Raw genomic sequence first — 11,097 nt, 5'->3', positions numbered from 1 at the left:
TATTGATTTCAGAAAAACTTTCGACTCCATAGATTGGGAATACTTGTTTGCACTCCTGACTCAGATGGGGTTTGGTCACAAATTCATACGCAGTGTACATGCCTAACCTTTCAACTAGGGAGTGAGTCGGTTGGGGGGAGACCTCAGAGTGGTTTCGGTAAGGAGGAGCACATGACAGGGTTGCCCCTTGTCACCCCTGCCCTGGCAATCAAACTATTGGCGGTATGGATAGACATTGACACCTTGCTTCAGGGCTTTTAATAGTCCCCTGAGGTGAGTGATATGCGGGCGACATGCCGTTGTTCTTGGGGATCCGAAGTCAACAGGGTCTAGAGCTCTCCAGATTCTCCAGACCTTTGGAACATATCCTGGCCTACAAATGAATACTAACAAGTTTGCCATATATCCTATAGCACCTTGCCCCACTGCTATGCCATGGGTGGGGGGGATTCCTGTGTTGCCTTCGGGTTTCAAGCATTTTGTATTTTTTTTATCATGGCAGAGATGCGCAGGTCCTACGAACAAAACTTACTACCTCAGCTGGAAGATCTTGCATGGCAGGTCAAGTTTTGGTACACTCTCCCTCTTTCCTTGCTAGGACGCTTGGCCATTTTTAAAATGGTCCCCTGACGTGACTCAAGTACCAATTACAGAATCCTCCATTCCCGGTTGATAAAGTATTTTTCAAAAAAGTGAATGAACAACTCAGACTACTGTTATGTGGAGGTGGTGCGCCTTGCATTGTCCTAGGGAAATGTTGCCAGCCAGTTCAAGGGGTGGGATTTCCACTACGGAGCTGCTTCTCTATTATTGGGTGGCACATCTACTAGTATTAAATGATTTGTGGTTTGAAGGGTTTGAAGACCCAGTATATGCGCTAGAGGGGTGACTGATGGGCCACCCTAGTATATGGTGGAACCGTGGTGGAGTCTCTTCAACCGGCCACGCAGGTGGTGATTGAGGTATGGTCAGCCACTATGAAAGCCATCGGGTGGGCGAATAGGCTGACACTGGAAACTCCATCATGGAGGGGTACCCAACGCCCGTAGGTGCGTGTCCTATGTGGATTTCCCACCTGAGATCTTATTGGGATATTCACACTGGGAGATGTGTTGCACGGTAAGAATTCGATTTGCATCACACACAATTTTTCTATTATTTAAAGCTTCAACACGCCCTCTTCCCTAGCATATAGCTGGAGGAAGATATCCCTGAGTTCTCCCCTATGGAGGCAAAGCTGCTTCTCACAAATATAAAGAAACATACATTGTCATATAAAATGCTAATATGTAAACTGCCTGACCCTATGGGACTGGTTAGGCAGGCGTGAGAGGGGGAACTCGGCCAGATTGAGGACTGGCACGCGGCATTCGAGGGACTGAGAGAGGCAGTAATAGCATCCCAATTTAGGATAATACAGTTGAAATTGCTCCACCACACATATCTCACCAGGATTAAACTGCACTGCATGAGACTGATAGCGCAGGGAGACTGCTTGAGATGCGTAGACCCGCAGGGAGACCTGTCTCACAAGTTTTGGTGATGCCCTGCTCTTTCTCATTTCTGGAGGGGGTGTTGGGCAGAGACGTGAGGGGGTGTTGGGCTGGCCCATTCAATTTAAAGTAGGTGTGTATGGATGCCTGATGATGGGTGTGGACATGTGACAATTAGTTTTTGATTGCTTTGCCCAAGGGTTGGGGAATACAAGTGGGACACCTGCCACCCTCCCCTGTACACTATTCACAACTGAGGACAAGGAACAAGGTCGTTGAGAACTTCCTCCAACCTCCATGGCCTGCACAATACTGTGGATCATGGTAAAGCAGGGTAACTGCAAGCTACTCCTTGTGCCCTGTACACAGTTCTCAGGGCACAGGAGCTGCTAACTGCTGCCCGTTCCTCCATGGCCCACACAATACTAAGTGCCACAGGTAATTTGAGCATCTGTTATTTGTCTCATTTGTTATTTAGGGCAAGACAAGGGGTGGCATTTTCTCTCACGTGCCCTTCAACAAGGGAAGATTGACTTGTAATGAATTCCTGACTGCATTTAAGTAGATATGATTGGATGGGTGTTTAAACAATTTGACCCACAACACCCTTGGTCAAAAAAGTTGACCTCTGACCAGGGACGAGTTGTGGGTGTGGTCTCTTTCCATGTATGTATGTATGTATGTGTGTATGTAGAATGCCCAACATATTTTGTGCCTATGGATATTTCTTCACTTGTGACAATCATGTGTAATATAAGCTATTTATGGTCATTTGATAGGCATTGCTCTGTGCCATGAACAAGAAGGAGCCCAGTACACATATGCATTTTGTAATTCTAACTATGGGCCTGATTGCGACTTCGGCGTAGAGGGTTAATCCGTCCCAAATGTGACGGATATCCCACCCGCTCTATTACGAGCTCCAGAGGATATAATGGACTCGTAATTTGGCGGGCGGGATATCCGTCACCTTTGGGACGTATTAACCCTCTCCACCGAAGTCCTAATCAGGCCCTAAATCTTTAAACAATTGCCATGGGAGTGCATGCAAGTGCATGCATATTGGACTCGTTCTTTTGTCTGGGTCATCCCCAAACTTTTTGTATTCATACAGCTGTTTTCTGAACCCGTTTCAGTTGGCTTTTAGGACTCTATACTCTTTACCACTGCTCACCAGTGCTAAAGTGCTTGTGCTCTCTCCATGGTAGGGTTGGCTTACACCCAATTGGCACATTGAATTTACGTGTAAGTCCCTAGGGCCTATGGCCTGTAAAATAAATGCTAGTAGTGGGTCTGCAGCACTGATTGTGCACACCACTTAAGTAGCCCTTTAAACATGTCTCAGGTCTGCCCTTGCAGTCTGTGTGTGCAGTTTTGAACTGCCATTTTGACTTGGAAAAATAAACTTCTTGCCAGGCCTAAAACTTACTTTTTAATACATACAAGTCACCTCTACGATAGACCCTGGACAGCCCAGGGGGCAGGGAGCAGAATATTTAAATGGTTGGACAAGTACTATTAAGTTGTACATGTCCTGGTAGTGAAAAACTCTTAAATTAATTTTTCACTACTGCAAGGTCTACCTCTCCCATCGGATAACATTGGAGTTACCTTGTTACATTTAAGAAGTTGTAACTTCCAAATAGGGAAAAGTAATCAGTTCATTCTTGGTGTCTTTGGAATTGTAATGAAAAATCCTCTCTTACCGTAAAGTCCGATTATAAATTACAATTTTGAAAATGTTATTTTTGGAAATATGGCATTTTCCTACCTTAGCCATTTACTGCCTGCAGCCTGTCTCTGGGTCACATGACTGGGTGTAGTTGACAGTTGGGCTTTGTGTATTCCTCTTCGACAGCCACATACAATAAATGGCTTAGGTATGCATTGATGGCCATCACTGGCTGGGTGGGATGGTGAAATCAGGCACAGCCCTAGCTGCCCTTTAATAGGCTGTGTCCTGGGTCCACACAAAGAGCTGCATATCCCATGTAGTTAGTCCGGAGTCAGGATAGGTAGGAAAATTGAGCCTTTTAAAGAGAAACCTCTAGAAGCTTCTCACACTTCGAAGGAGGCACCAGGTATAAATATTGGACTTCAGTCACCTCCTCTTCAGAGCCCATCTGGACCTGTGAAGACTATGCCAGGAATAAGGATTGCTGTGATGCTGAAAGAACTGCCACTCTGCTGGACTGGTGCCTTGCTGTACTGCTGCTTTGCTTGATTATCTGGCCTGCTGCCCTTCTGCCTGTATCAGAGGGATTGGACTTGCACCTGAACACAGGACTCCAAGAGTGATTCCAGGGGCTGCTCTGCTAGCCTCCTGTTCAGAGCCACAGTGACATAACAGGCTTCCCTTCACCTGAACCATCAACCATATCCAGCTGGAGTAACTCTTGAGCCCTAAGTGGTGCTCCTAAAGTCCGGACCCTTGGTGTCACCTCAATGCAGCTGAATTGAAGGTTTTTGGCAATTTGAAGTTGCAAACAGGCCAATTGGCGCCAAAACCTTTTTGCTCACACTTCCAGCTAATGTAAAGTTCCATCAACCCGACCCTTCACACTACAGAATAAACCGCTCGCAGGGACACTATCACAAAGCTCCAGCCCAATCACCTGCACCAACAGCATCTTCACACTACAGTGATGACTGTCCACTATGCCCGGCCTTCTATTTGCGCTGCAACTAAGACCGTCCACAGTGCTCCCGTGCTCCTCATGGCCCCCTCCACCATGAACAAGATTCCTTGTGTTGAACTAAATTGGTAATTTTTCACTCTGACTAACCTGGTCCCTGTGTCTGACCCATGCTCCATCGCAGTCAGCCTAAGCTTGTGACTTTCTCCATGTCTCACCTGACTAGATATCCACAAGTGGCGCTTTGCATTTTTTGGCTCTATTTTCACTTGAATCTTTACATTTTCAGATCTCCAGTTCTAATAATTGGATTTTTCCTGTTTTCATCTTGATTTATTTATTAACTTTTGCTCTATTTTTCTAAACTTTCTTGTGTTGTGTTTTCACTTTATTACTGTTTGATGTGCTGCATAAATACTGTACACATTGCCTCTAAATTAAGCCAGACTGCTCTGTGCCCTGCTACCAGAGTTTTAAGCACAAGTTAATTTGGGTTTGCTTGTGCCTCACCCTCAGAAGGATTGTGGTTGCTGATTGAGCAGGGTTTCACTCTCCTCAACCAATAACCACATTTCTCACAATGCATTTCTTGAGTGATAAAACTGCCCCATGTGTGTCCAAGAACCCCTCCTCGCTCTGTGTTACACCTGACCCCATTGTTAGCCCTTCATGTCCCCGCCTGCCCCACTTAAACTCCTCTGTTACCTGCCACCTGTCATGCAGGTACAGATGGGCTGCAGAAGCAAGGCAGACAGGCCCACAGGGTAGAAGTGTTTTGGGGCAGATAAATGAGCTGCAGAGAGCCGTGGGCAGATAGAACAAAGGTGAGAGCACAAAAAAGAGCTGCAGGAGAAGGTGGAAGCACATAGGGGAGCTGCAGGTGTGAGGCAAGCCGCAGGATGCCACAGAGAGAGGTTGCACGGTGTGATCTCACAAAGAGAGGATTTAGATGACTTGGGGGGCACAGTGGGTCTACAGAGGTGATAGGGAACAGAAAAGGTCTGGAAAGGCAGGGCAGGACACAGGGGATTCAGGGGGGCTTTGGTACAAGAAGGGGCAGCAGAGGTGGGGGCACCTAAAGGAAATGTGGGATCACACAGAGGGGTTGCAAGGAGACAGAGAGCAACAAAGAAGCTACATGGTATTAGGTGGCACACAGTGGGCCAGCTGGGAGAAGGCGGTGTAAAAAGGGGCTGCAGAACGGACAGGGCTCAGATAAAGGCCATAAGCTGACACAACAAACATCACACAACCATTTCCCCTTTTTAAGTGCACACAAACAACATCATACACCAACACCTGCACCATTATATCCTTGTACATCCACACAGTCAAAATCATATGCAAGCACATCAACCACCATTCAACACAATTAGCATTCTACACCAAATTCATTGGCCATCACAGTTCCAGCAACTCACATTAAAAAATCTAATGGCATTCCTTAGAAAAGCGAAATTTGAAAGGAAGTTAAGGTTGAATAATGTTGTAAAAAATTAAAAGTCACAAAATGCACTTGTTATGATGTTTCTTTGAATTCTTGTCCGTCTCCACCATTGTAAGTCCAACTTAATACCCATCTCTAATCACCCGAAGTATATAGTGTTTATAACCGCACACATTGCTAAACAATGTAAATCATAAATTACAACATATACCAACACTCATTCTCATATGCAGGTCCACACACTAAAGATAATACTTTAACAAACATGCCATAATTTTCCAGCACCCACTTAATACGTGCATCCACCCACCACTATATGATAACATATCAATCACCACACTCCCATCCACACAACCTCATATATACCCGGACACCCATCATTACCTGTCCACACAACCATCAGTCAACATCTTAGTCATGTTCATACACCCATCAAAATATGCCATTCACTCACCATCAAATGCCCACCCAGCCACCAAAATGCATTCACAGAGGCACCATCATACACCAAAATATCTACCTTCGTACATCCCCACCTCACGCATACCACACACTCATCATCATATGCCAAGTCATTAATGGTCATGCACCCAGACAGCCACCATTTACCAACGCTCTGCCTTGTCATCCTAAGTGCTTAGTCAGACATCATCCAAACGTTTATATACCTAGAAACAGAATAATTTGGTCTCTAGAACACATCTTATTTCAAGCTTTCAAGCTTTCTTGATTAATAAGGGGGGGGAGTTACTATTGATTTAGTATGGTGTGGTTCTGACACGAGTTGAAGGGAGCACTTTGTCATGAATTTGATGACTCTAGTTTTTATGATGAAAACACAGTTAACATGTTAGGCATAATAGTTATACTTCACCCCCTTTCAAGTTTAGTTTTTACGGAATATAAATGTATATTTGGTGCTCAATGCTGGTAGTCAACCTGTTTCTAAGAGCTCCTGATGGCAGGTACAGGAAAAAGAGGACTTGGAGCTGAAGCAGTTTGAGTGTGGGAACTTGAAAAATATATCACGGTTTCACAGCAGACAGTTTAACACTAGAGCACAACATCCCCTTCAAGATTCAAAACATCGAAGATGCTTCATGATGAAGTTTAGGACTGATGAATAGAGGTGGGCAGCCAACAAATTAACAGGGAGACCCGAGTCAAGGGTCTGGCTTGTCTCTTAGACTCTGTGCACGTGTGGAGTCCTTAAAGTGTTTACTATGTACATCAAGCAGCAACCATCAGGTAAAATATGATAAAGACTCTTCAAAATACAAAAAAGGTGTACTTCTTTAATATTTTGAAGCTTTGACATTAATATGTCACATTATAGCACTGAACTGAGAAGTACATTTTTTAAGTGATCATTTTTAAACATGAACCATTAGTGAAATAAGAAGGCAAGACAGTTGTCACGTAACAGATTATTATAGCGGAACATTATTTTCTATTACATCAAACGTAATAGGTATTTGTACAACTAGTATTCTGAACTAACATATTTGAAATTGCGTTCATGTGAAACAATGTCATTGGTAAATGCTTTACGTTTGTCCCGCCTTGAGGCTGTTTTGTTACACCTTGTAGATTGACCCTGTAACATGGATAATTGCACCATTACCAATATATTTTAGTGTGGGTGAACTATTTTTTTCTTTTGTCTCTCCCTTTTGTGCTCCTGGCGCTTTAAAGTTTGATACAGCCCGAACTCGATCAGTGGTATTGGTGCACTTTGCATGAACGCCAGTTATGTTACATTGTTTCCTTTATCTTTCCTTAGCGAATCACGAGAGGAACAAACTCCCCTGACCATAACACTTTTTTTTTGCGTTTGCTTTCAAGCTATGATACAAATGCATTTGAACAACCATAATATTTTTTTGTTTTTTTGTTGCTCATTTATTTTCTTATTTAATGAATGATCTTGTGCTTTATCTTTAAGAATGGCTGCAACACCATTCTTTTGCTCTGCACAGCACGGCTCACCCATCGCCATTTCATTCAAGCTACATCCGTTTCCCAAGTGCTTCATGTACTTATATTTATTTTAATTAGAGCTGTTTTTCCAGCAAAATGGCGGCCGCTACCCCCGAGGCTCTTGTGGCATCTTGCTGTCCATGCTCGTTGGTAGTAGGAGTTCTCCATCGTTTGTTACTCTGTAACTCTAACTTGTTCCATAGGCTTCACTTTTTTCATATTTGTGCTGCCCTGGCGCACAGATATGCACCAAACAGCAGAGGTCAGCTGTTTTGCATTTTATTGTTCAGAGAAACCTTGTTTATACTTAATATTCAGTTTTTGTTTACCTTTGAGCCCTCAGAAAGTGAAAGCAGGACTACCGTTGTCTATGCAGGTACGTTTGCAAAACTGTTTCTTATTAACTAGGGTTGGGCTCATGGAGCCACTGAATATAAAAAAATCATATCAACTTTTTAGAACACAGTCAAAAGAAATGTACAAGTCAAATGTACATGCAGCGAAGTTCAGTGAAAATTCCTTGCATGTTTGTTGGTCATTTTACAAATCCAACTGGATTTTGACGCTCCGGGTCTGGGTCAGGATTTCGCTGAGTCCAGCCTTAGCATTCATTGTATCAAAAGAGTCTTTTATTTAGCGTCTTGAAGAAATTGTGGTGTAGGGTTTCAAGTACATTTTATCTGTAATGGATCCTCAGATAGATTTATTTAGCATTTAGCTTTTTTCCCCCTTATATAACATCATTAGATTTATGTTACTGTTGCTATTAGTCTGTGCTGTGGGTATGTTTTGATGATAAAAACTACACCATCTTCAATTTTTGTAATGCAGTTATTCTTATAGTTGGGTGGTGAAAGTGGTATTCTATTGGAATTAGCATGGCATATTTAAATTAGGATGCTAAATGGCAACATTTTCATTTTTTGCTTCAGATGAAGGAAGAAGGTAAATGGAAGTGCTTTAGTTATATTCAGGGTCTTGGGAATTATGTGGCAGGATAAGATTAAATTATGAGGCAGGGTTGAGCAATTTATGTGGCAAGGAAAGTCCAGTTATCAATTTACAACACCAATAGCTGTAACTCAGGTAAATGCGAGACATATTGCATTGCAAATGCTTGTTAATATTAGGGCTTTGGTTTTACCTCTTTGTGCATTTTTGCAGTTTTTATACAGTGCAAAGTCAACCCAAAGATACTGGAGCGCTTTGCAGGAGCACCAATTACATAACACTTTGTCACAGTCATTTTCTAAGGCACTGGGAGATTAATTGATTCACAGGTTATTGGGCGTTCACCAAGGCTGAACCTGGTTTCCCATGTTCAGAGTCTGCAATTCTGGCCTAACACCACATCATAGGTAGAGGGAGGGCGGTAGGCCGAAGCCACATGAAAGCGTGGCTCGTTATGTGCTCGAGGCCCAACAGTACCTCGAGGTGAGCCAGAGCCAGGCTTCAGGCTCGAGCCAGGCTCGAGCATTCTATGGCTGGCCCACTGCCACTGATGAAGACTCCTTCATATCCTTTTGAAGAACTCCCTGTGTGTGTGAGATACTGAGACATAATTCAGTGATTGTCCTAATACCCTACCAGTACCAACATTCGGTCCGTTTATGATGGTTTGCTATCCACATAGGGATTGAAGAGTAGTATCTTTACCAGTGCGGAGTCTCTGCACATAAAAAGATAGTTCTTTTTATGTGTGGAGACTCCGCACTCCAAAATGTACTACAGGTAAATCCCTATGTGAATAGCAACCAATCGCAAACTTACACGAAAATGTAAGTTTACCTTTGAGAATCAGGCCCATAATGTTTACACTTCCGATGTCTACAGCACCAAGAGGCAGTACCGTGTGCAGCACACGCGTGTTCGGCCAGTAAGATTGCACAAGCGCCCATTCCCCCTTTCTGTGTCATTTTTAAGCCATGTTTAGTTCAACGTTCCCACGCACTTCTGCCATCTTTTCTCCTACTGTCTGGGCCCTCCCAAAAGGGCTTTGTGTAGGAGGCTGGACTGGCTTGTAGTGCGTACCAAGGGGTACTTGCACCTTGCACCAGGCCCAGTTATCCCTTATTAGTGTATAGGGTGTCTAGCAGCTTAGGCTGATAGATAATGGTAGCTTAGCAAAGCAGCTCAGGCTGAACTAGGAGACGTGTGAAGCTACTACAGTACCACTTAGTGTCATATGCACAATATCATAAGAAAACACAATACACAGTTATACTAAAAATAAAGGTACTTTATTTTTATGACAATATGCCAAAGTATCTTAGAGTGTACCCTCAGTGAGAGGATAGGAAATATACACAAGATATATATACACAATAGCAAAAATATGCAGTATAGTCTTAGAAAACAGTGCAAACAATGTATAGTTACAATAGGATGCAATGGGGAAACATAGGGATAGGGGCAACACAAACCATATACTCCAGAAGTGGAATGCGAACCACGAATGGACCCCAAACCTATGTGACCTTGTAGAGGGTCGCTGGGACTATTAGAAAATAGTGAGAGTTAGAAAAATAACCCTCCCCAAGACCCTGAAAAGTGAGTGCAAAGTGCACCAAAGTTCCCCTAAGGACAAAATAGTCGTGTTAGAGGGAGAATGCAAGGAAAACACAAATCAGCAATGCAACAACGATGGATTCCTGTCTGTAGGTACCTGTGGAACAAGGGGACCAAGTCCAAAAGTCACAAGCAGCTCGGAGATGGGCAGATGCCCAAGAAATGCCAGCGGTTGGTGCAAAGAAGCTCTTACTAGGCTGAAGAACTGTGAATACTGCAGGAACGACAAGGGCTAGAGACTTCCCCTTTGGAGGATGGATCCCCCACGCCTTGGAGAGTCGTGCAGAAGTGTTTTCCCGCCGGATGGACGCCAACAAGCCTTGCTACACGCAAATCGTGCGTTTGGCGTTTTTTGGACGCTGCTGGGGCCCAGGAGGGACCAGAAGGTCGCAAATTGGACCTGCAGAGAGAGGGGACGTCGAGCAAGACAAAGAGCCCTCACTGAAGCAGGTAGCACCCGGAGAAGTGCCAGAAACAGGCACTACGAGGATGCGTGAAACGGTGCTCGCCGAAGTTGCACAAAGGAGTCCCACGTCGCCGGAGACCAACTTAGAAAGTCGTGCAATGCAGGTTAGAGTGCCGTGGACCCAGGCTTGGCTGTGCACGAAGGATTTCCGCCGGAAGTGCACAGGGGCCGGAGTAGCTTGCAAAGTCGCGGTTCCCAGCAATGCAGCCCAGCGAGGTGAGGCAAGGACTTACCTCCACCAAACTTGGGCTGAAGAGTCACTGGACTGTGGGGGTCACTTGGACGGTGTCGCTGGATTCGAGGGACCTCGCTCGTCGTGCTGAGAGGAGACCCAAGGGACCGGAAATGCAGCTTTTTGGTGCCTGCGGTTGCAGGGGGAAGATTCCGTCGACCCACGGGAGATTTCTTCGGAGCTTCTGGTGCAGAGAGGAGGCAGACTACCCCCACAGCATGCACAAGCAGGAAAACAGTCGAGAAGGCGGCAGGATCAGCGTTACAGAGTTGCAG

This window comes from Pleurodeles waltl, chromosome 7, assembly GCF_031143425.1.
Source record: "Pleurodeles waltl isolate 20211129_DDA chromosome 7, aPleWal1.hap1.20221129, whole genome shotgun sequence".
Lineage (NCBI taxonomy): Eukaryota > Metazoa > Chordata > Amphibia > Caudata > Salamandridae > Pleurodeles > Pleurodeles waltl.
Note: the sequence above shows the minus strand (reverse complement) of the source record.